The sequence below is a fragment of the Sitophilus oryzae genome, unplaced genomic scaffold, assembly GCF_002938485.1.
Source record: "Sitophilus oryzae breed Bouriz unplaced genomic scaffold, Soryzae_2.0 scaffold_682_pilon_pilon, whole genome shotgun sequence".
In the NCBI taxonomy this organism is placed as follows: domain Eukaryota; kingdom Metazoa; phylum Arthropoda; class Insecta; order Coleoptera; family Curculionidae; genus Sitophilus; species Sitophilus oryzae.
Window position 1 is genome coordinate 1233352 of NW_022147287.1, and position 21515 is coordinate 1254866.

General features: G+C 34.9%; 1 protein-coding gene across 1 annotated transcript in view; it reads left to right on the forward strand.

Annotated features, from left to right (window-relative positions):
- The window catches only part of LOC115888025, an 85204-nt gene that overhangs the window by 25889 nt on the left and 37800 nt on the right, over nucleotides 1-21515 (forward strand). The gene's annotated exons all lie outside the window — the stretch shown is intronic.

Here is a 21515-nt window from a genome sequence, read left to right on the forward strand (position 1 = left end):
CTATTTATATACATAAGTGTAGTCTTTTAAGTGGTTGTAGTTTTAGACAAATGAAACATAAAAAATAAATAAAGTATTTTAAGCTAACGTCCCCTTTTTGCTGATTTGAATAATCTGGACGGGGTCTGCTTTGTTTACACGGAATCCGAACCGCGGTCCTCAGCCATATCGTTGTCAATGGCCTACCGAGTTGGCGAGTGAACTCTTGGCGAAATCGACTTTTACTCACGAGATAGCATCAGCCATTGATTGTATTGTTTACTATTGTGTATTTGTTTTAGAGATTTAGATTTTAAGTTCTGAAATATTGGTTGTTGCTAGTTTAATTGGTCATGGTAGATATCAACTTTAGGACTTAAAACCATATCTGCTAGAGTAACTGCCCAACAGACAATAATAATATGATTTTTCAAAGACAGTGGTATTCCATAAATCATAAACACTATTTTATAGGTCTGTTAACTGTTGTCTGAAAGCAAAGGCATGGCTTTAATATAAAAAATTCGAAAAAGTGTTTGGTTTGGTGTCTTCTTCAAAAGCGAATATCTCCCAAAAAATAAAGCTATTAAGATGAATCAATAAACTTTGAAAACAACTTAACTTTGAAAATTTAAATAAATAATCTTACCCTCTAGTTGAGCACCCCTCAGATGTTCGACGCTCTGAAATGCCACATGAACCAGAAAGTACTCTTAACTTTATTGAAAGTGCTTCGTAATATAGCGAAAAGAGTATCTGCAATAATTGTGTTAAGATTTATTCTTTCGGTTAAGTTGAAAATAACCGTAAAAATGTACACACACACCGGAAAAGTCTAGGGATATTACAATTTAATCCAGCCATCGTCAGTAATTTTATTATTTGCATTTCTGATATAATAAAATTAAAATAAACAAATAGTTTACATGGCGTATTGGAAATAAAAATGCAAAATTTACCGAATTTTTCAAATTTGCCTTGATTTTTATTGAACTCAAAAAGATACACACATTTTTTTAATTCTAAACTGTGATTTAAAAAAAAAGATAAAACCATTTTTACTTAATAAAGGGTATGGCCTCCTCTACTGTTCATTACAGCCCTACATCGTCTCTCCATGCTCCTGATCAGGTTGTCGATCTCTTTTTGAGGTACAGCCACGGCCTGAACCAAATCCCTACGAGTTTCACGAGGCCATACCCATTTTCAAAATTCTTCTTTGGACCGCCTCCCATACGTGCTCGATGGGGTTGAGGTCAGGAGATTGTGCCGGCCAGGGTAAGATGTTTAATTGATGAGCATTGATAAACTCACTTACCACTCTGGCTGTATGAGGCCGTGCATTGTCATGCATGAGAATGAAGTTTCTCCCAAAATCATTGCCATATGGTAACACGACAGGCTCAAGAATTAAATCACGATATATGATTCCTGTTAGAAACCTTTCAAGAAAAACGAGATCGGTTTTTCGGCCTAACTGGACTCCTCCCCAGACCATAACTGTTCCACCTTGATGAGGGTTCACTTCCTGAACATGATCCAACCGAATACGATTCCCCGGTTCTCTCCATACCCTAAGCCTTCTCGAATCCGGATGAATTCCAAAGCGTGACTCATCCGTAAAGAGAACATTGGCCCATTGTTCATTCGACCACTGAACATGATCTTGAGCCCACAAATATCGTACCTCTCGATTTCCTCTAGTTAAGGGGCGTCTGCTCCTTAAGTTGACCTCTCTTAATCTATTGCGAACAGTGTCAGGACTAACGGTTACATTATGTGTTTCCTGGAGAATTAAACTAAGCTTTGGTGCTGTAAGAGTCGGTCGGCGTCGAGCATTTAATTGTAAAAAATAATCTTGCTGAGGGGTAGTAATGCGATGTCGCCTTGTGTGTCTTTCAGCAACATCACCACTTTCACGGTAGCGTACACTTAATCGCGATATTACACTTTGCGTTGTATTTAATGCTCTAGCTACGTCGATTTGGCGCATTCCAGCTTCAAGCATACCCATGGCCCCTAGCATTTTGTCTCTGTTCTACGCTCCATAATGTCGTTTAATACTAAACAGAGTTATTTGAATGAATTCTGGCCAGTTTTCATACAAACATAGCCAGTATAGGTTAAATTCGAACAATTGATGCTAGGTGCTTTTTATACATTTGGCAAAAAATGCACAAACACTTCTGCAAATATCCCAAATTTAGAAACAACTAGTGTGACTACTTCGTTTCAATCGAAGTAGAAAGAATCGGCTTACAAATATGTGGTTGTTTATATAAAACATTTACTTTTAACTTTAATAAAATGATATCCCTAGATTTTTTCCGGTGTGTGTATTAATGTGTCTGAAAAAAATAAGTACTATGCGTTTTTCTCGAATTATTAATAATGTCACTGATATAATTAAAATCAATTTTTGTAATTTATGGTGTAGAAAATTGAAATTACTGTGAACTTATAAATATATAAATAATATGTAGAACGTGGGTAATATAAAAGATTATATAAGATAAAAAATCATCACAAGACGTCGACCGTCAAGAAATTTCAGGAGAATGAACCTACGGTACTAAAAAGTGCATTTTTTAAACATCATAATATATAATTACATAAAAAGTATTACTTTTAAATATTTTTTATATTATTTGGAACGTTTAAAATTGTTTAAAAACTTATCTGTATAATTTTTACTCCTAATAAAACAATATACTATTTTCTATTAGCTCATGCACTGAAACAATTACAAATCAAGCTTCTAAGACAAAAAAATCCATTTTTTCTTCATTAACAACATTCAGCTGCGATACATCTAACCGCCATATTTTTAAAATAAAGACAACGTGTGTTTATTTAAAAAAATTAAAGGCACGCATCCGTAATACAGTCAATTCAATTTTAATAATAATAATTTAAGTGATTATCGAGTTATTACAATCTTTACAAACCTCTACTTAGGTAATCTCTACTTACTCTTTATAAACCTCTATATTAATTATTAATTTTCGATTTTTTTAATTACTTATTTAACTTTAAAATAAGTTTCTCCTCTGAGACCAGACTAACGCAAAAACCCATAGTTTACCCTATTGCCTTTGAAAGTGCACAACGCGAATATTTCCCGACCGTCTTGAAGACTTTATCTGGCATTAAAATTAATGAACCAGAATGCATTTCCATATTTTCCCATTAAAACGTGATGGATTCTGCGCATGGCTTCATCTTCACTATGCACACCTCGTTAAACTAATAGTCCGGTCAAGATAGAGTTAAAACAGGTACTCTAGGTGTTGTAGCGTTTTTTTAAACAACTACCTCTGCGAACGGCAGCTTTTCGTCGGAGAGCAGTCGTGGATAAGGTATTTCACTAGAGAGAAAACTAATCAATAACAATAAACAAAAAAATATAGATATTGGGCGCCAGGCATGTACAGAGAAAGAAAACACAGTTGTATATTACTTAAAACTAATGACTATATTTATTCATGATGAATTCTGATGGTAAATAGCATTGTACAATTTTAATAATTATTATAGTGGTTAAATATTATTATTGGAACAGCCGTAACTACTAACTAGCTTATGGATTGGAACGAATCAGCATGGGGCTCAAGCTACATCCACGCTGGGCAATATGGGGACACTACCCGTACATTGGAACACTACTAGGACCTTGGATAATGCCCGAACCTTGGAATCAATACATAGATATGGGACACCTGCCCATACCTTGGACACAGTCCGTCCATAAGATAACGGTACAGGAGAACATATTATTATTGGAACAGCCGTAACTACTAACTAGCTTATGGATTGGAACGAATCAGCATGGGGCTCAAGCTACATCCACGCTGGGCAATATGGGGACACTACCCGTACATTGGAACACTACTAGGACCTTGGATAATGCCCGAACCTTGGAATCAATACATAGATATGGGACACCTGCCCATACCTTGGACACAGTCCGTCCATAAGATAACGGTACAGGAGAACACTACCCGTACCTTGAATACTACTAGGACCTTGGATAATGCCCGTACCTTGTAAATAGTCCGTCCATAAGATAACGGTACAGGCGAACACTACCCGTACCTTGGATACTACTAGGACCTTGGATAATGCCCGTACCTTGTAAATAGTCCGTCCATAAGATAACGGTACAGGCGAACACTACCCGTACCTTGGATACTACTAGGACCTTGGATAATGCCCGTACCTTGTAAATAGTCCGTACCTTGGACCCTAAAAATATGAAACTCTTGTTCAAAACCAAACAAGGTCTAATAAACAAAATAAACCTACCTCGAATTACTTCCGAGGGCTCAATAATAAACAAAGAAACTGTCCTTTCTTCCATGTAACATTCAGGAGGACAAAAGCAAAAGAACACCAATGTGCCAGCAAAATACAAATATGAGTTAAGGTGGGTCAATCCAAAACTCTACCCTAAAAATATTCAATAATAATAACGAATCTAATAAAGATAATATCTCATCTTTACCTGTTGCTTCGAAATGGCAGCTGATTCAGATTTTGCAGCAAGATTTAAATTGCCATGTCTAAAAGCAGGATTTGCAACCGTGGCCAAAAGCAAAGTGATGTTAAAACGCAGAGAGGCGCCTTGACATATGACAAGGTTTTTGACAGCGCGCGCCTCCACAGAACAGTGAAACGATAGCAGGGTTGACGACTAGGGAACGTAAAAATTACGCCAAGCGTGCCAAATAACTATCCGGCCTGAACGAGAGGGAATCCGGTGATGATAGGTCAGACATCATATATTATATATAAAAAAGACATGTAACGAACTCAAAAAGCGTTACAGTGTTTTATAATACATTCTTAGGGATGTAGATTTATAAAAAAAATATCGATACATTGTCTGTTTCATACAAACAAAGTCAGGCTGAATTTCGTTTTTAGGGTTCCGTACTTAAACGGTAAAAACGGGAACCCTATTACTAAGAATTTGCTGTCCGTCCGTCCGTCCGTCCGTCCGTCCGTCCGTCTGTCACAAAGCTCTATCTTATAAACCGTTATAGCTGGACAGTTGAAATTTTTACAGATAATGTATTTATGTTGCCGCTATAAGAACAAATACTAAAAACAGAATTAAATAAATTTTTATAAATAAAAAAGTACTTTCACTAAACATTATCTTTTAAGTAAGAATTTTGCATAGAATCTTTCAAGTCCTCGGTAGCCGCGTGGTTAAAGGGTTAGGTCTTTACGCTCCTATAACGTTGGAGCCGAAGTAAGGCAGGTTCGAATCCTAGTCAAGGCGACTTTTTTTTAATCGTTTTTTTTAATTGTTACATATTTTTACATATTTATTTTTACTTAATACATATTTATTATTGATTAATACAATTTTTAGTAATGTGTTTCTTCATTTTTTTTTAAATTACTTATACGCGCATTCAAAATTTCTTTTGTTACCTTGGTTACGGTAGCAAATGAGCGCATTATCAATCAGTTAATGAGTTTCAATTATTTAGGGGTATTATTAAAATGAGCGGAAGGAACTTCACTGGACGTGCACTATGGTACCAACACGGACTGCACGCCGGGGTTGCCAGGGTTCGTTCATTCATGAACAGGCGTGTGCATTTGTGTCTTCAACAGAATGGACGGCACTTTGAGCAGTTTTTGTAAATGTTTTGAATAAATAATGCAACTTGAAATTTACGTTTCACTCGACCTCCTGCCAAAACGGCACATTTCCAGACATGGGTTCCTATACTGAAATGACTTGTTTTAATGCCCTCTACAACCCCTTTCAGTTTGTCGCACGAATTGAGGGACACCCTGTATCTAAATTGTATATCGAACACAATGTATATCCATATTAAAAATGATATCGATATTTTAGTATATCGATGTTTTTCCACATTACTAGTCCGATAAAAAAATAAAAATACCTAAAAAGCGGACTCTAGGTGCTTTATAATATATTCTTTGTGCTTTTTTCCCTTCGTGCATAAATTTCGAGCAAATTTCTGCATTATTCAACTTCATCTTATCGCTGAAGAAGATCGATCAACTAGATAATTACAGAATAATGTGCATTGTTGCATAAATTAGCCAGGGCATAATAGAATCACTTTGAAAATAGTCGTTGGTTAATAGATTTCCCAGTTCTTCCGGCAGTTAAATAGTCCACAGCTGGCGTTAAAGAGCTCTGTAAGTTAAGCGTGCATGTTACCACCGTCTTTATTTTTGTCATAATTACCATATGATTCTTTGAAAAAAAAAATTGAACCAGTATTAAAAAAATAAATAATTTTAGTCCATTGAGACTGCATCTCTCTCCTTGTTTGATAAAATAAATAAAAACATGTATAGAAGATAGACTAACTATAAACATTGATTCATTTTGAATCAAAATATACAAGCAAAATATATACTAACTCTAGATCATTATATACTTACGTGGATAAATCAACGCTATAAGTTTAGCATTAAAAAATGTGTCTTCAACATATATTTTTATAATCCTGTCATAATCATATGTCATAATCTTATTTCCATTGTGTAACGACGCCTGTTTTTTTTGCGTTTTTTTTATTTTAAAAATTGCATTAATTACTCTTTTATCGACTGCTTTTATATAGCCAAGGATGCAAGTGTGTTCAGTGAGAAGTTAATTTTAAGTTTGTGCAATTATATTTCTATTTTTCTTTTGTTGGACTTTCTAAATACTCGTAAAAATGACTAGAAAGTGTTTGGTGTGTGGAAGTTCTAACATAAAGGTCCCCGAATTATCTTTTCATAGGCAAGTAAAGTATTCAGTTCTTCTTTTATTTATATTAAACCCCATGTATACTTTCTGGTTAGATTTCCTAAGTATATTGATATTCGTAGGAAGTGGCTAAATAATGTATTTTTTATATAATTTAATTTTTGTGAAAAAAACATGCAATTTATTGTTCAAATATATGCATTTTCCATATTAAATTTTTAAAATTAATGTTCAAATTTGAACCGTGAACGCTAGGTTCTCCACAAAGATAGGTAGAGTAGAAGCACTGCATGTGCAACAAAAAAAGAAGATAAATGGAAATCGTTGATATGTTTGCGACAGTTTCCATAGTGATTTATTTAGGGACGTGCGGGTTATCACTGGAATATTTTCCATAAAAAAGCATGTGCGCCACTGACTTTTTTCTTTTAATATCAAAATTGTGTAGGCAGGCGGTTTAATGCCAATTAAAAGTTATCTCTTGATATTTTGTCAAATTCGGCCTCCTTGATCAGATAAACGCAATTTTATTAATCACAATTCATATAATTGAAAAAAAAAATAAAAAATTATATATTTTACCTATTAGTTATTATTACTAAATGATTATGTACCCTCTATGGATAGAACCCTACGTATGGTCCCATATAAACTGTATTACTAAAACTGACATAAAGTTTTCAACTGAATATTTGAAGTTTTCAATTGTCGCTTTTCTTGATATACTCCCCTGATTTTTTTTATTTTTCAAAAGCACTAGTACACTCTCTATACGTTATTTTTTATTCCTAGAAGGATGATTTGAAGAAGGAATATTTCGTTCATATTATTGATGTCACTAAATATACCCTTGTATAAAATTTTATACTTCGAGATGTTACAGTAATGCATTTTCGTACAGCCAAACTTTCATTCCCTATTCTAATACCTAAGGATATGAATTTCACAAATTCGCTTTATCCAAATAATTAACTCATGTCTTTTAAATTATCCTTTGTGCAAATTTTTATGTGTATAATACAGAGGTCACAAAGGTTTATATACATTTTTACTAACTTTACCCATTTGGTTGATAAATTTCAAAAATCTCTTCTAATTATTTCTGTAGAATTTCATTCTTCTAGACCAGATAGTATAGAATTTTCATAAAACAACTTTTTCGACATAATTTTACACTCTAAGAGGATGAATCCCTAAAATCGCTTTACGTAGCTAATTCACTAATCACTATTGTCATTTAAACGAACTAATAACTGCTAATATTTATATATCTAAAGCTGGCGGAATGAACTGACCCCTAAAATATCTAAAAACTTGATATATAATCTAACTGTCACACCACTGACAATGACATATAATTTATTTCTGGAGGTATTGTGTGTAGGTGTTTTTCAGGTATGTTTTAATATTTAGTCGTTTAACACAAAGAAATATCCATTAAACAATATAAAAATACTTCATAACAAATCTAGACATACCTATATACCTTTCATTTAAAAAAAGAATCATAAAGAATGGCGAAGCGGTTTCAGCGGGATGGATGTAACAAAAAACCCCTTTGAGCTTTTATATATGTATGGATAGATGGATTAGTTCAACCTACAGCAATTTTAAGTAAAAAAATAATGGTATTTAAGGTAATTACAAAAAACATAACCTGTAGCTACGAAACAAAGCAGAATCGGCTCTATGTTGATATGAAAAATAAATCTTATTTTTACCTGAGGAATCTCCCCACGAGAGATGACACATGTTTTTTGAAACACCCTGTAATATGAAATAAAATAAGCTTACAGAATTCCTCTGATATCTTATATTGGAGTTATCTTGCTCCAAATATTATTAACAATCAATAAATACACTTAACAGCGTGAAATATCAAAATGGCTTCTTCAAATATTTGCCATAAAATAAATTAGCAAAATCGCCATCGGATTTGTTTTAATCGCCTTGTTAATTACATTTTACGACTATCGTAACATGTAAATGTTTATCGAGTTATGTGAAAGCAAAGTACCCGGCTCTATTACAGAAATATCTGGCTGGTTAAACTGGGTTGTCCGTCTCTGTTAGGTAATTACATATAGGGGGAAGTAGATTAAACCGGTACCGATTTGTACAAAAGTTAAAAAAATACCAAATTTTTCGGACGGGGTGGTTATGATTTGCAAATATTTTATAGCATTGCCCCCGCCAAGTCGGCACAGCCGTACCATCCATTTTTCGAAAGTATTACCGGCACTTTTGACCACCCTGTAACTTCGTTGCGGATAAAGCAAGTATACTAATTTTCACTAAACATGAGGACATATTATAGCTGGCTAGATTACCAAAATATCTAGTAACTAGCGTGTAAACCCGCGACTTCGTTCGCGTCGAATTAATCATTTGTAATGGTGATGATAAAGCAAAGCAAGAATTTCCATTAACATACAAACTGGATAAAATTTTCTCACATTTATGTCAGCATGAGAAAAAACAATATGACGATATTATTATATAACTTGGTAATATTTGAGGGGTAGTTTCATCTCGTTGGAATTTGACTTTCGAAAAAACCGTTTGCCAAAAATAAGCATTTTAAGTCAAGCAGTTTAAGTAATTACCCAACTTTAATCAATTACCTACCCAACTTTTTGGAACACCATGTATGATTCAAAATATGTAAAAAAAACAAAATTAATTATGCGTGTCCAAGCGTTTTCCCGAAAGACTAACCGTTTTTTAAATAACAAATATTGTAATATTTGAGAGGTGTTTTCACCCTCTTGGAATTTGAGATTCGAGAAACCCCTCCTTATCGAACCTCTACACCGACAGTCAATCCGTTTGCCAAAAATCAGCTTTAAACGTCAAGCAGTTTAAGCAGAATAATTGTGATTACTCAATACTCATATTTTATAAAACACCCTGTATAAATTTTTAAAATATTTTAAAATATGTAAAACAACAAAATAAAATATGCACATTTAAGAGTTTTTCCGAAAAACTCACCGGTTTTTAAATAAACAATATTCTAATATTTGAGGGGTGGTTTCACCCCCTTAGAATTCGAGTTTCAAAAAATCCCTTCTTATCGAACCTCTACACTCTAAAGTCAATCCGTTTTCCAAAAATCAGCTTTTTACGTCAAGCGCTTTAAGCAGGATCGTGATTAATCAATGACCAGATTTTTTGAAACACCCTGTATACATTTTTAAAAAATCTTAAAATATGTAAAAAACAAAATAAAATATACGTGTTTAAGCGTTTTTTCGGAAACTTGACCGTTTTTTTGAGGGGTGGTTTCACCCTCTTAGAAATGGAATTTCGAGAAATCCCTTCTTATCAAACCTCTACACCCTAGAATCAACCTGTATGCCAAAATTGAGCTTCCTACGTTGAGTGGTTTGAGCAGGATCGTGGTTCATCAGTATGTCAGTCACTTAAGGATTTTATATATTAGTATATACGAATGTAACAACAATAATTCAAGGATTATGAATTAGTTCTACTCAAACTTCTTCAACTTCGATAGTGATTCACGCAACGTCATCAAAATTCTAAGGTACTTCTAGAAGTGTTACAAACTTCAAATTTTGAACTTTATGTAGCATTAAACTTATAAGCAATTTTATATTATCTGACTTTATACAATAATTCAAAGTTTATGAATTATTGCTAGAAAAAAAACTTCTTTAATATTATTTTGAATGATATATTACCCGAGAAAAAAGTAGTAGGATAACCTACAAACAGAAATGAGATCCCATCAAAAACATAGAATGTAAAAAAATGTCGCGCAACACAATTCTTCCACTATAAAAAGTTGTGAGGGGAGCCAATATTTGAACAGTTCAAAATTTGCATGGGATTTCTTATGTTTCCAACGACGATGCACCACCCGGTATATTGGCGAGAGTTTCTCTATAAGACCTATCAATACCTTGTTTCGCTAGGGCTTCTATTTTTAGCTAAGACTTTATCAATAAAAGTTATTGATATTTTTGATGCACTTGTACAATAATTCTATACACAGAAACTAGCGTGAAATAGCCAATAACCAAAATTTAACGTAGTATAAATTAGTTAATTGTTTTTTTTTCATAGCAACGGTTAAAATTGCCTTGTATCTATCAAAAATAGTAGATAAAATAGTACTTTAACCGCAAGGGTAGATTAAATGATACTTTAACAGCGAGGATAGGTTAAAAACTTTATTTCTTCTCGCACGTTTTTTAATTGCTTCCATTTTTGAAAATGTTTGTATTCCTTTTCATAAGTTATTCGGGATTTAAATGGAAGTAGTTTGGATATGGCGTTGGTCGCCTTAGCCTGAATATCTGTTGGTAATTTACTTATTTATTGCCATTTCTGGCTCCAAGTCAATCAGTAATCAACACAAAAGAGAATTAAAAAATATTGACTCAAAACTGACAACTAAAGAGACAGCTTTATTTATTTGTCAAATTACAAAGGAACCAACGCCAACCCAGCACAATATTTTTTCTACTCGTAATAAATTCCTTGAAATAATAATTTCTGAAGTATTTTTTAAAACGTAACTCGTTATGGAAAAAAATATTGTTTTATACACGACGATAAAATTGCATTATCGTCTTCCGAAAATAATTCACACGCGATTTCATCGCTCGTAAATTAATCTTTTCGGTCGATGATAAAATACCATTTTATCGTCTTGTATAAAATATAACTATGATTACCTATCTTTACATAGAATAAAAGAGATTAATTTTGTTGTTCTTTATAAATTCTCCCATCAAATTTATATTTATTTTACAAACTTCCAAAGCTTTATCCCCGTTATCAACAATACCTTGATAACTACTTACGTTAGTATGATGTAAAACGGTGAAATAACCTTAAACTTGTATTATCTACACCATTATTAAGATCTGTTATATTCTCTTCCCTCCCATATAACCTTGAGCTTTCTACGCAAAGCCATTATTTACACAGGAATTTGTTTAGTTTTGTCGTTTAAGACGTTTAGAATTTCTCTCTTTTTGTTTTAAATTTTCAAACTGAATGAACGGTTTCCTTTCTTCTGTTTTTTCGTCGCCTGCTCGAAAACCTCGAATATTGGCTCATAGCGATCCAGTGACCCGGTTTCCCAGCGATCTTTTGGGATAACTGCAGATTGATCTGCGTCGTGGCCAATCCAATTTGAATAGTTAAAACGGAACTTGCGCGGTAATAGCTGCAATTTATTCATCGGCTATTGTTCGGTGTCGACCGCAAAAATGCAAGAAATACGCAGACAGTAAATTATTTCTGGATGCTTGATTGGATTCGGAGTACGAGGGATGAAAGCTATATTACAGAATATAGATTTTTTGATGTCTGTGACTATTCCATAAAAAGCCTAAAGTCTCTCTTATATTTTCTGACTTTTGAATATAGAGGGTGAGTCTTAAATAAGTGCAACTTTTTAGGGGTAGTATATTTCGACCCCAGACACACGTTTAGAGGGTTCGGCAATAGTACGTCAGGCATCTGTAGCTCCAAAAATAAAAAACTTGGGAATTTTGTTTAAGCAGACCTAAAGTATGTACTAGGATGTCTTCTTCTTCTTCCTTATTCATACTAGGCGAATCGCCTGTTTGGTTTCGTCGTCTCTACCGGTTAGACTGACAAGTTGCCGCTCCATCGTTTTCGTGGATGTCCTAAGCTTCTGCGACCTAGATTTGTCGCGTACAAACTATAACTACTATCCTTCTATTGTCCATTCTGCTGATATGCTCGTTCCATTCTTTCTTTCTGCTGATTCCCCATTTATTTACATTTTCTTGCATGCTCTTCTTATGTTTTCGTTTCTCTCCCTGTCTAGAAGCATCTTTCTAGCTATTCTGCGTAGTACTCTCATTTCGGTTGTTTCTAGCAGTTATTTGTAGAACAGCAGTTTCTAGCAGTTACTTAGTAGAATGTAGAATGTTTAGGAGGGGAGTTAATCACCGCAACCTTATAGATCTATTGTATGTTCCCCTTTCTTGAGTTATAACTAGTTATAACTCATTATACAGTCTCAGGGCTTTAACAAAAGCCAGTATCTGAGACGGCTCCACAAAGGCCAGCTCTCCATCCTCGACATCAGACGTACCAAGGTTCATGGCACGAATGGTCGTCGTCTCGGCGCACTCAGTGATAAGGTGTTCTGGTGTTTCCCCATTTTCCCCACAAAATCTGCATTCGCCGTTGTTTCTCAGTTTCAGCCTACTGAGGTGTTCGTTAAGGAGACAGTGTCCTGTTGGAAACCCCGTGACAAGAAGATTGTTTTTACTTAAATCAAGGAAAACCTTTGATTTTTCACGGTCATAAGTTCTGAGGAACTTTTTCGAGTGTCTTAGACCGTTGGAGGACACCCATTCCAAGTTACGGATGGAGTCTTCAAAATTCTTCAGTTCCCGTTTGGAAAACAGAACGGTTCTGGTCCAGTTAGTGGAGTGTTCGCTCCTTTTCTAGCTAGATCATTTGCTTTTTCATTGCCTTCTATCCCTTGGTGAGCAGGCACCCAGAGTAGGAGGACTTTATTTTCTTTGCCTAATTTGTTGAGCTTCTCTAGGCATTCTTTGACCAACTTCGAATTGATGGTTACTGAGTTGATCGCGTTAAGTGCTGCTTGACTATCGGATAGGATGGCAATTTCCTGTTTTCGATAGTTCCTATCCAAGATAAATTGTACGCATCTTTCGATAGCGCAAATTTCTGCCTGAAGGATACTGGGGTAGGTGCCCATTGGTTCGGAGTATTCAGTTTTCGGCCCAAATACTCCTATCCCTGTCCCTGCTTTGGTTTTGGAAGCATCAGTATACCACGTGATGGTATGGTCTTTTATATGCTGAGTAAGCGTTTCTTTCTTCCAATCCTTTTTATTACTCAATACTACAGTGAGGTGTTTCTCAAAGTTGTAAATTCTTGGTATGTCATCCACTGGGAGTTGGAGAAGTGGAATTTTCTTTTTGAGGGTGTTCCAAGCCCCTGACCTGAAAATTCTCCCAGTACTGTTTCCGTCAATGACCATTCTAATCATTGTCGCATTGGCATAACTACCGACGACAATATGCAGTGGTGTTAGGTCTAGAATGACCTCCATTGCTGCTGTTGGACATGTTCTCATGGCACCTGTGATGCAGATACATGCCAGTCTCTGTACTTTGCACAGGGTTTGCCTTGCTGTACGTTGCTCTAGTTTTGTATACCAAGCAACTGCTCCATAAGTAATCATGGGTCTTACTATCATGGTATACATCCAGCGCAAAATGTTAGGGGCGCAGCCCCACCTATTTCCCGCCAGTCTTCTGCATATCATGAGAGCCTTTGTGGCTTTGCTGGTAATGTTCTTAATATGCCTGTTCCAGAGAAGTTTACTATCCAGGGTTATTCCCAGATATTTCACTTCCTGTGATGGCAGTATTTCCTTTCCATCTAGATGGATTCTTTTCAAGTTTTTCAAACTTCGCTTTCTGGTGAATGGCACTACTGCGGTTTTATCTGAGTTAATACTCAGCCCGACAGTCCTGCACCATCTCTCAGCGATGCGGAATCCTCTTTGGATAATATCACACAGGGTGCCTTCATGTTTCCCCTGTGCAATGATGACTATGTCATCTGCGTACCCTATGCAGTGTATTCCCGCTAGAGTTAATTCTTCCAGTAGTTCATCCACTACCAAGCTCCACAGTAGGGGGGAGGTCACTCCACCTTGTGGAGTTCCTTGCGTTGTTTTAACAACTACAGTTTTGGTACCTATCTCAGCCTCTGCTGTTCGTGTTGAGAGCATTTCCCAAAACCAGCGAATTATCGTACTGTTCACCCCTCTTGTTTCAAGAGATCGCTTGACCACCTTGTGAGGTATATTGTCAAACGCCCCTGCAATGTCCAAGAAGGCACAAAGTGCTGTTTCTTTGCTATCCAGGCTTGCCTGTATTAGCTCAGTTAACTGGTACAGAGCAGTTTTTGTGGATCTGCCCGCTCAATATGCATGCTGACTATCGTGCAGTGGTTTAACCTGTAGATGATTTACTCTAATATGGTTGTCCACTACTTTCTCCATTGTTTTTAATATGAACGATGTGAGACTAATAGGCCTAAATGATTTGGGGTTAGCCCAGTCAGTTTTGCCTATTTCGGGTATGAAAATGACTTTCGCTCTTCTCCAGATGGTTGGTATATATCCCATCGCTAAGCTGCTTCTTGTAATGTTTAATAGATGGAGTGTAGCTATTTCCTGACCCTTCTTTAGAAGGGCAGGAAAAATCACATCTATTCCTGCTGTTTTATAAGGCTGAAAGGTGTCAATAGCCCATTTCAGTTTTTGTTCTGTTATTACTAGCTTGGCCGTCTCCCAGTCTTCCCTGCGAGGATTGTGGGGTTCGGTCGGAGCTACTTGCGTATCAATAGATATGCTACCTGGAAAGTGTGTATGAAGTAGGAGGTTAGCTCTCTCTTCATCTCCTTCCGTGTAGCTTCCATCAGGTTTCTTAAGTGCCATGTTGGGGATGGGCCCACTCTTGGCCATAGCTTTGAGTAGCCTAGCTGCATAAGTAGTTGAAGTGATGTTTTCGCAAAAGCATCTGAAGTCAGACCGCTTTGCCCTTTTAATCTCCTTATTATACTCAGTTAATTTCTCGGCGTAGAGCTGCCACAAACTCTATAACTTAAAATGAAATAATATGTTTCTTTCCTTGAGATCTACTAGTCCTGAAATTATTTGCCCTTATTTCAGACTAACCCTGTTCACAAATTGCACGATGGTATTGACACGGAAGACTGATTTTTCTGTTAACTGGTACATTTATCTTATACAGTAATCTTCCAAACACCATATGATATAATTCCGACATAAATACCTTCTTCCAATAATTGCTTTTAAACTAACACCAAACGAAAAGTGGGATACAGAAATAAATCCTAAATATTTCGCATAACTTACCGACCGAACCCTGTAACAAATTCGTCTAATGACGATCACATGGCATCTGCCCCGGCTATCATTACGGTAAGTCATTTGTCCCGCATAGTTTTGCATAATATTTACCGATCTGACAGCAACTGGCGCAGAACAGTAACAGTTTTATTCTGGTTTTTCGAATTCTTTTTGCTCTTTCCTTTTCGCTTTTTTGTTTTCTTATAGATAAACCGTAAGTATGTAGGTGAATGTCGTCTATATTTAAAGTAAATATGGATAGATTAAGACATTAATCGAAGATAGATACATATTAATTACTCAAGTTTACAGGGACATTAATATTAAAGACGTAATAATATCCTGTTTTCGCTATATAGCTTATAGCTAACCGTTTTGCCAGCGTGGAAGTATTTTTCATTATTTTGACAGTTGATTTCAATTATTTCGGTTAAAGTATTTCAGGAAAATCGTTCGGGTTGTATAATAAATTAATTAATATACCTGGAAAATAAATTATAGGAGTTATTAAACGAGTTTATTTTATTGATTAATTTAGATGTATGAACTATGCACACAAAAACTAGATCTTACTTCGATAAAATTTATCTCAATCGAATATCTTAAAACTAGAGATATAAAAAAATAGAAATATAATTGCACACAGTTAAAACTAACTTCTCACTGAACACCCTTGCATCCCTGGCTGTATAAAAGCGGTCGATAAAAGAGTATTTAATAAAACTTTTAAATTAAAAAACGTAAAAACAAGCGTCGTTACACAATGGAAATAAGATTATGACGTATGATTATGACAATGAAAAGTTAGTTTCCATAACAATGTTTAATTTGTCCAAGATTTGTACTTTCTAAACCGTATAAAATTGTTATTATTTTGGAAATACGTGCAATTTTTAATGCGCATGCGCAAATTAAGGTCTCGAGAAAGACAAACCTATTGAACGTTTCATAAATGCAATAAAGAAGATTTAAAAATGGCATGTCGTGATGTTGGAGACATATTTTTTAATGCTAAATTTATGGCATTGCGTAAGTATATATGATCTAGGGATAATAGAGACATTGGAAATTGGAACAACTTTTGTTGCACGTCATCAATGACACCATGCGTCAACTTATGGAGTTTGCTGGTGGTCGTATTATGATGTGCAACGGAAGTTATTTTAATTACTCTATAGGAATGTAACTTTAGGTTACTTGTTCATGCGACTATTGATGTCTCCAATGTTTTATAGCCTTAATGAGAATATTGCTGTAAAGAAACAGGTAAAGTATGCTTAAACTAAAAAGTATAAAGTGTAATTGAAACCGCTAATGCGAGGTTCTGAATGAACCTTAAGAGTAAAAATATGAAATATGTATTAATATGGCATAATACACACACCGGAAAAATCTAGGGATATCATTTTATTAAAGTTAAAAATAAATGTTTTGAATAAACAACCACATATTTGTAGGCCGATTCTTTCTAATTCGATTGTAACGAAGTACTCACACTAGTTATTTCTAAATTTGGGATATTTCCAGAAGTGTTTGTGCATTTTTTGTCAAATGTATAAAAAGCACCTAGCATCAATTTTTCGAATTTAACCTGTACTGGCTATGTTTTTATGGCTAACTGGCCAGAATTCATTCAAATAACTCTGTCTAGTATTAAACGACATTATGGAGCGTAGACATCTTAACAGAGACGAAATGCTAAGGGCCATGGGTATGCTCGAAGCTGGAATGCGCCAAATCGACGTAGCTAGAGCATTAAATGCAACGCGAAGTGTAATATCGCGATTTTTTAAAGTGGTGATGTTGCTGAAAGGCACACAGGGCGACATCGGATTACTACCCCTCAGCAAGATCATTTTTTATAATTAAATGCTCGACGCCGACCGACTCTTACAGCACCAGAGCTTAGTTTAATTCTCCAGGAAACACATAATGTAACCGTTAGTCCTGACACTGTTCGCAATAGATTAAGAGAGGTCAACTTAAGAAGCAGACGCCCCTAGAGATCTCAACCTTTAACGAGAGGAAATCGAGAGGTACGATATTTGTGGGCTCAAGATCATGTTTAGTGGTCGAGTGAACAATGGGCCAATGTTTTCTTCACGGATGAGTCACGCTTTGGAATTCATCCGGATTCGAGAAGGCTTAGGGTATGGAGAGAACCGGGAAATCTTATTCAGTTGGATCATGTTCAGGAAGTGCACCCTTATCAAGGTGGAACAGTTATGGTCTGGGGAGGAATCCGGTTAGGCCGAAAAACCGATCTCGTTTTTCTTGAAAGGTTTCTAACAGGAATCACATATCGTGATTTAATTCTTGAGCCTGTCGTGTTACCATATGCCAATGATTTTGGGAGAAACTTCATTCTCATGCATGACAATGCACGGCCTCATACAGCCAGAGTGGTAAGTGAGTTTATCAATGCTCATCAATTAAACATCTTACCCTGGCCGGCACAATCTCCTGACCTCAACCTCATCGAGCACGTATGGGACGCGGTCCAAAGAAGAATTTTGAGAATGGGTATGCCTCGTAAAACTCGTAGGGATCTGGTTCGGGCCGTGAATGCAGCGTGGCAGGCTGTACCTCAAGAAGAGATCGACAACCTGATCAGGAGCATGGAGAGACGATGTAGGGCTGTAATGAGCAGTAGGGGAGGCCTTACTCTTTATTAAGTAAAATTGGTTTTATCTTTTTTTACTCACAGTTTAGAATTAAAAAAAATGTGTGTATTTTTTTGAGTACAATAAAAATCAAAGTAAATTTGAAAAATTCGGTAAATTTCGCATTTTTATTTCCAATACGTCCTGTAAACTATTTGTTTATTTTAATTTTATTATATCAGAAATGCAAATAATAAAATGACTGACGATGGCTGGATAAAATTGTAATATCCCTAGACTTTTCCGGTGTGTGTATTTTGTTGATAAGTTATGTAGGTTTTAAATTAAAAATCTTATGTATGTTTTAAATTAATATTCAATAGTTTTCACAATTTGTTTAAAAATCTAAGTTTTACTTTTCAATTTGCCGTAAATTATATACCATACAGGTTTTTGAGTCATATTACAAAAGTATTTACCCTTGCTACAACAATGCTATTCGAAGCGTTAAAACTAATCAATTAAAAAAAGAAACCGATAAAAATAGCGTAATAATTACTTAACAGGCGTTAACCGATATAGATGTATCGACACAGAAAATAAAATTGAAAACAAACAATAGAACATCCGTGGCATTGCGAACCTTTTTGCTATACCATCGATATTAAAAGTTATAGATTGAAATCTACACTTAATACTAAATACAGAGCGATCATCGATGATTGGAATAGTTGGCAAGACTGTTTTAGAGAAGGATTACTTAATAATTGTTACGTTGTAGTTAAGATTATTATAACTATAAATAATTAAATATATTAAAACCGTAAATAACTGTTTGTATTAGGCTTGTCTCTGCCAGATCAAAACAAATCAATATACAGGGTGTTCCAGGCTGAGCGTGCAGTAGAAGTTTCTAAAGAACTACCATATGTAGATCGGAGATTTCTTGCACATCACTGTTTCACAACGAGATCTATCGATTAAAAATATTCTCAATGTGGCGGCACTTTCAGAAATACCGTAAGTTGACGGCAACTTTCTTATATTAAATGCGTAAATACCCCCATTTTATATTACTTACTTAAATTATGTGTAAAATTTTATGAATTTTGATATTAAATACTCTATACCTAACATATCCGTTTTTGAGAAAAAAAAATATTTAAAATTTTTGGACGAAAAAAACTGCCCATCAAAAATATGTGTATAGCCTAAACGTCAAATTTAGTTATTACAACAGCCACTGTGCCATAAAGAGAAGTCATATGGTTACCTATTTCGAAAATTAAATTGTTCGAATGTCATATAATAATGGCCGCAGCTGTCATGGAATTGAGCGATTAAAAAATTATCACAAAACCTTTGTTTTCAAATGGAAACCCACTTTCTTTATTTCAGTAGTGAAAAGGCTTTTCAAATCGTTACTTTTTGATTATACATGTTCCTATACCTAAAACAAATCGTTTTTAAGTTATTTAAAATTTAGTTTTAAAGCGTATATTTTTCTTGATTTTAACCAGTAGCCTATGACTTCAAACATCAAGTGATGTAAAACAATAGATCTGGCCTTGTCATATTGGGACTTTTTGTTCAATAAGCATGTTATCGATCATTTCCAAGCAACTTTGCGCTGTTTTTTTTTATCATAGGGTATATTATTAATAATATCAACTATTAGATATTATAAATATCACTAAAGATCGAAAATACGAGATATATTTTTATAAATACACTATATAACTAAATACATTTATAATATAGAAAATTCAAATAATTCGTTTTCTGACAGATGGAAATAAATTGTCTAACTGTTTGACACTTAATGTCAAAGGAAACTACATAAAATCAAGAAAAATATACGTTTTCAAACTAAATCTTAAATGAAAATAAAACTTAAAAACGATTTATTTTAGGTATAGGAACATGTATCGTTAAAAAGTAACGAATTGAAAAACCTTTTCACTAGTGAAATAAAAAAGTGGGTTCCCATTTGAAAAATATGATTTTACAGAATGCAGAATTACAAAATATGAATTTTACAGAGAATTTAATTATGTAATAAAAAATAAGGGTACCCATTTGAAATAAGAAAGTTGCTGTCAACTTTCGGTATTTTCGGAAGTGCCGCCATATTGAAAATATTTTTAATCGATAGATTTCGTTGTGAAACAATGATGACCAAAAAATCTCAAATCTAGATATTCTAGTTCTCTAGAAACTTCTAATGCACGCTCAGCCTGGGACACCCTGTATATGATTAGTCTATTTCTTATACATATGTACCGTATGCTCGTACCTATAGGTAAGTAATCTATATTTATTAATGTCTATGACGTATCTTCGTGCGTGTGTAGTACCGAATACTACGTCATAAGTGGGTCAGAATTTATCAAACGGCACGATCTCGGCACATACACACACGCGCTTTCCAGCTTACTTGCCTGGAACTAAGTACCGGAGCTGGCGGTGACGTAAGCGATGAAGAAGTCGACGAAAACGGAAGCGCTATTGCGAGGTACCATTTCTTGTTAGTAAACGACCGTTTGCGTGAATTGAAGACGCCATTTTTCACGAAATCTCGTAACGTGCTGAGAAAGATGATATCAGTGGAGATCCTAAGGCTAGAGATGCATGATAAAGGTTTTTTTTTAATATTTATACAAGTACTAGCGTGTACCCGCGACTTCGTTTGGGTCGAATTAATCATTTGTAATGGTGATAATAAAGCAAAGCAAGAATTTCCATTAACATACAAACTGGATAAAATTTTCTCACATTTATGTCAGCATGAGAAAAAACAATATGGCCATATTATTATATAACTTGGTAATATTTGAGGGGTAGTTTCATCTCGTTGGAATTTGACTTTCGAAAAATCCGTTTGCCAAAAATAAGCTTTTTACGTCAAGCAGTTTAAACAGAATCGTGGTTAATTAATTACCCAACTTTTGGAACAACCTGTATGATTTTTTAAAAACATTCAAAATATGTAAAAAAAATTATGCGTGTCCAAGCGTTTTCCCGAAAGAATAACCGTTTTTTAAATAACAAATATTGTAATATTTGAGGGGCGTTTTCACCCTCTTGGAATTTGAAATTCGAGAAACCCCTCCTTATCGAACCTCTACACCCCACAGTCAATCCGTTTGCTAAAAATCAGCTTTAAACGTCAAGCAGTTTAAGCAGAATCGTGATTACTCAACGGTCTTATTTTATGAAACACCCTGTATAATTTTTTTAATAATATTAAAATATGTAAAAC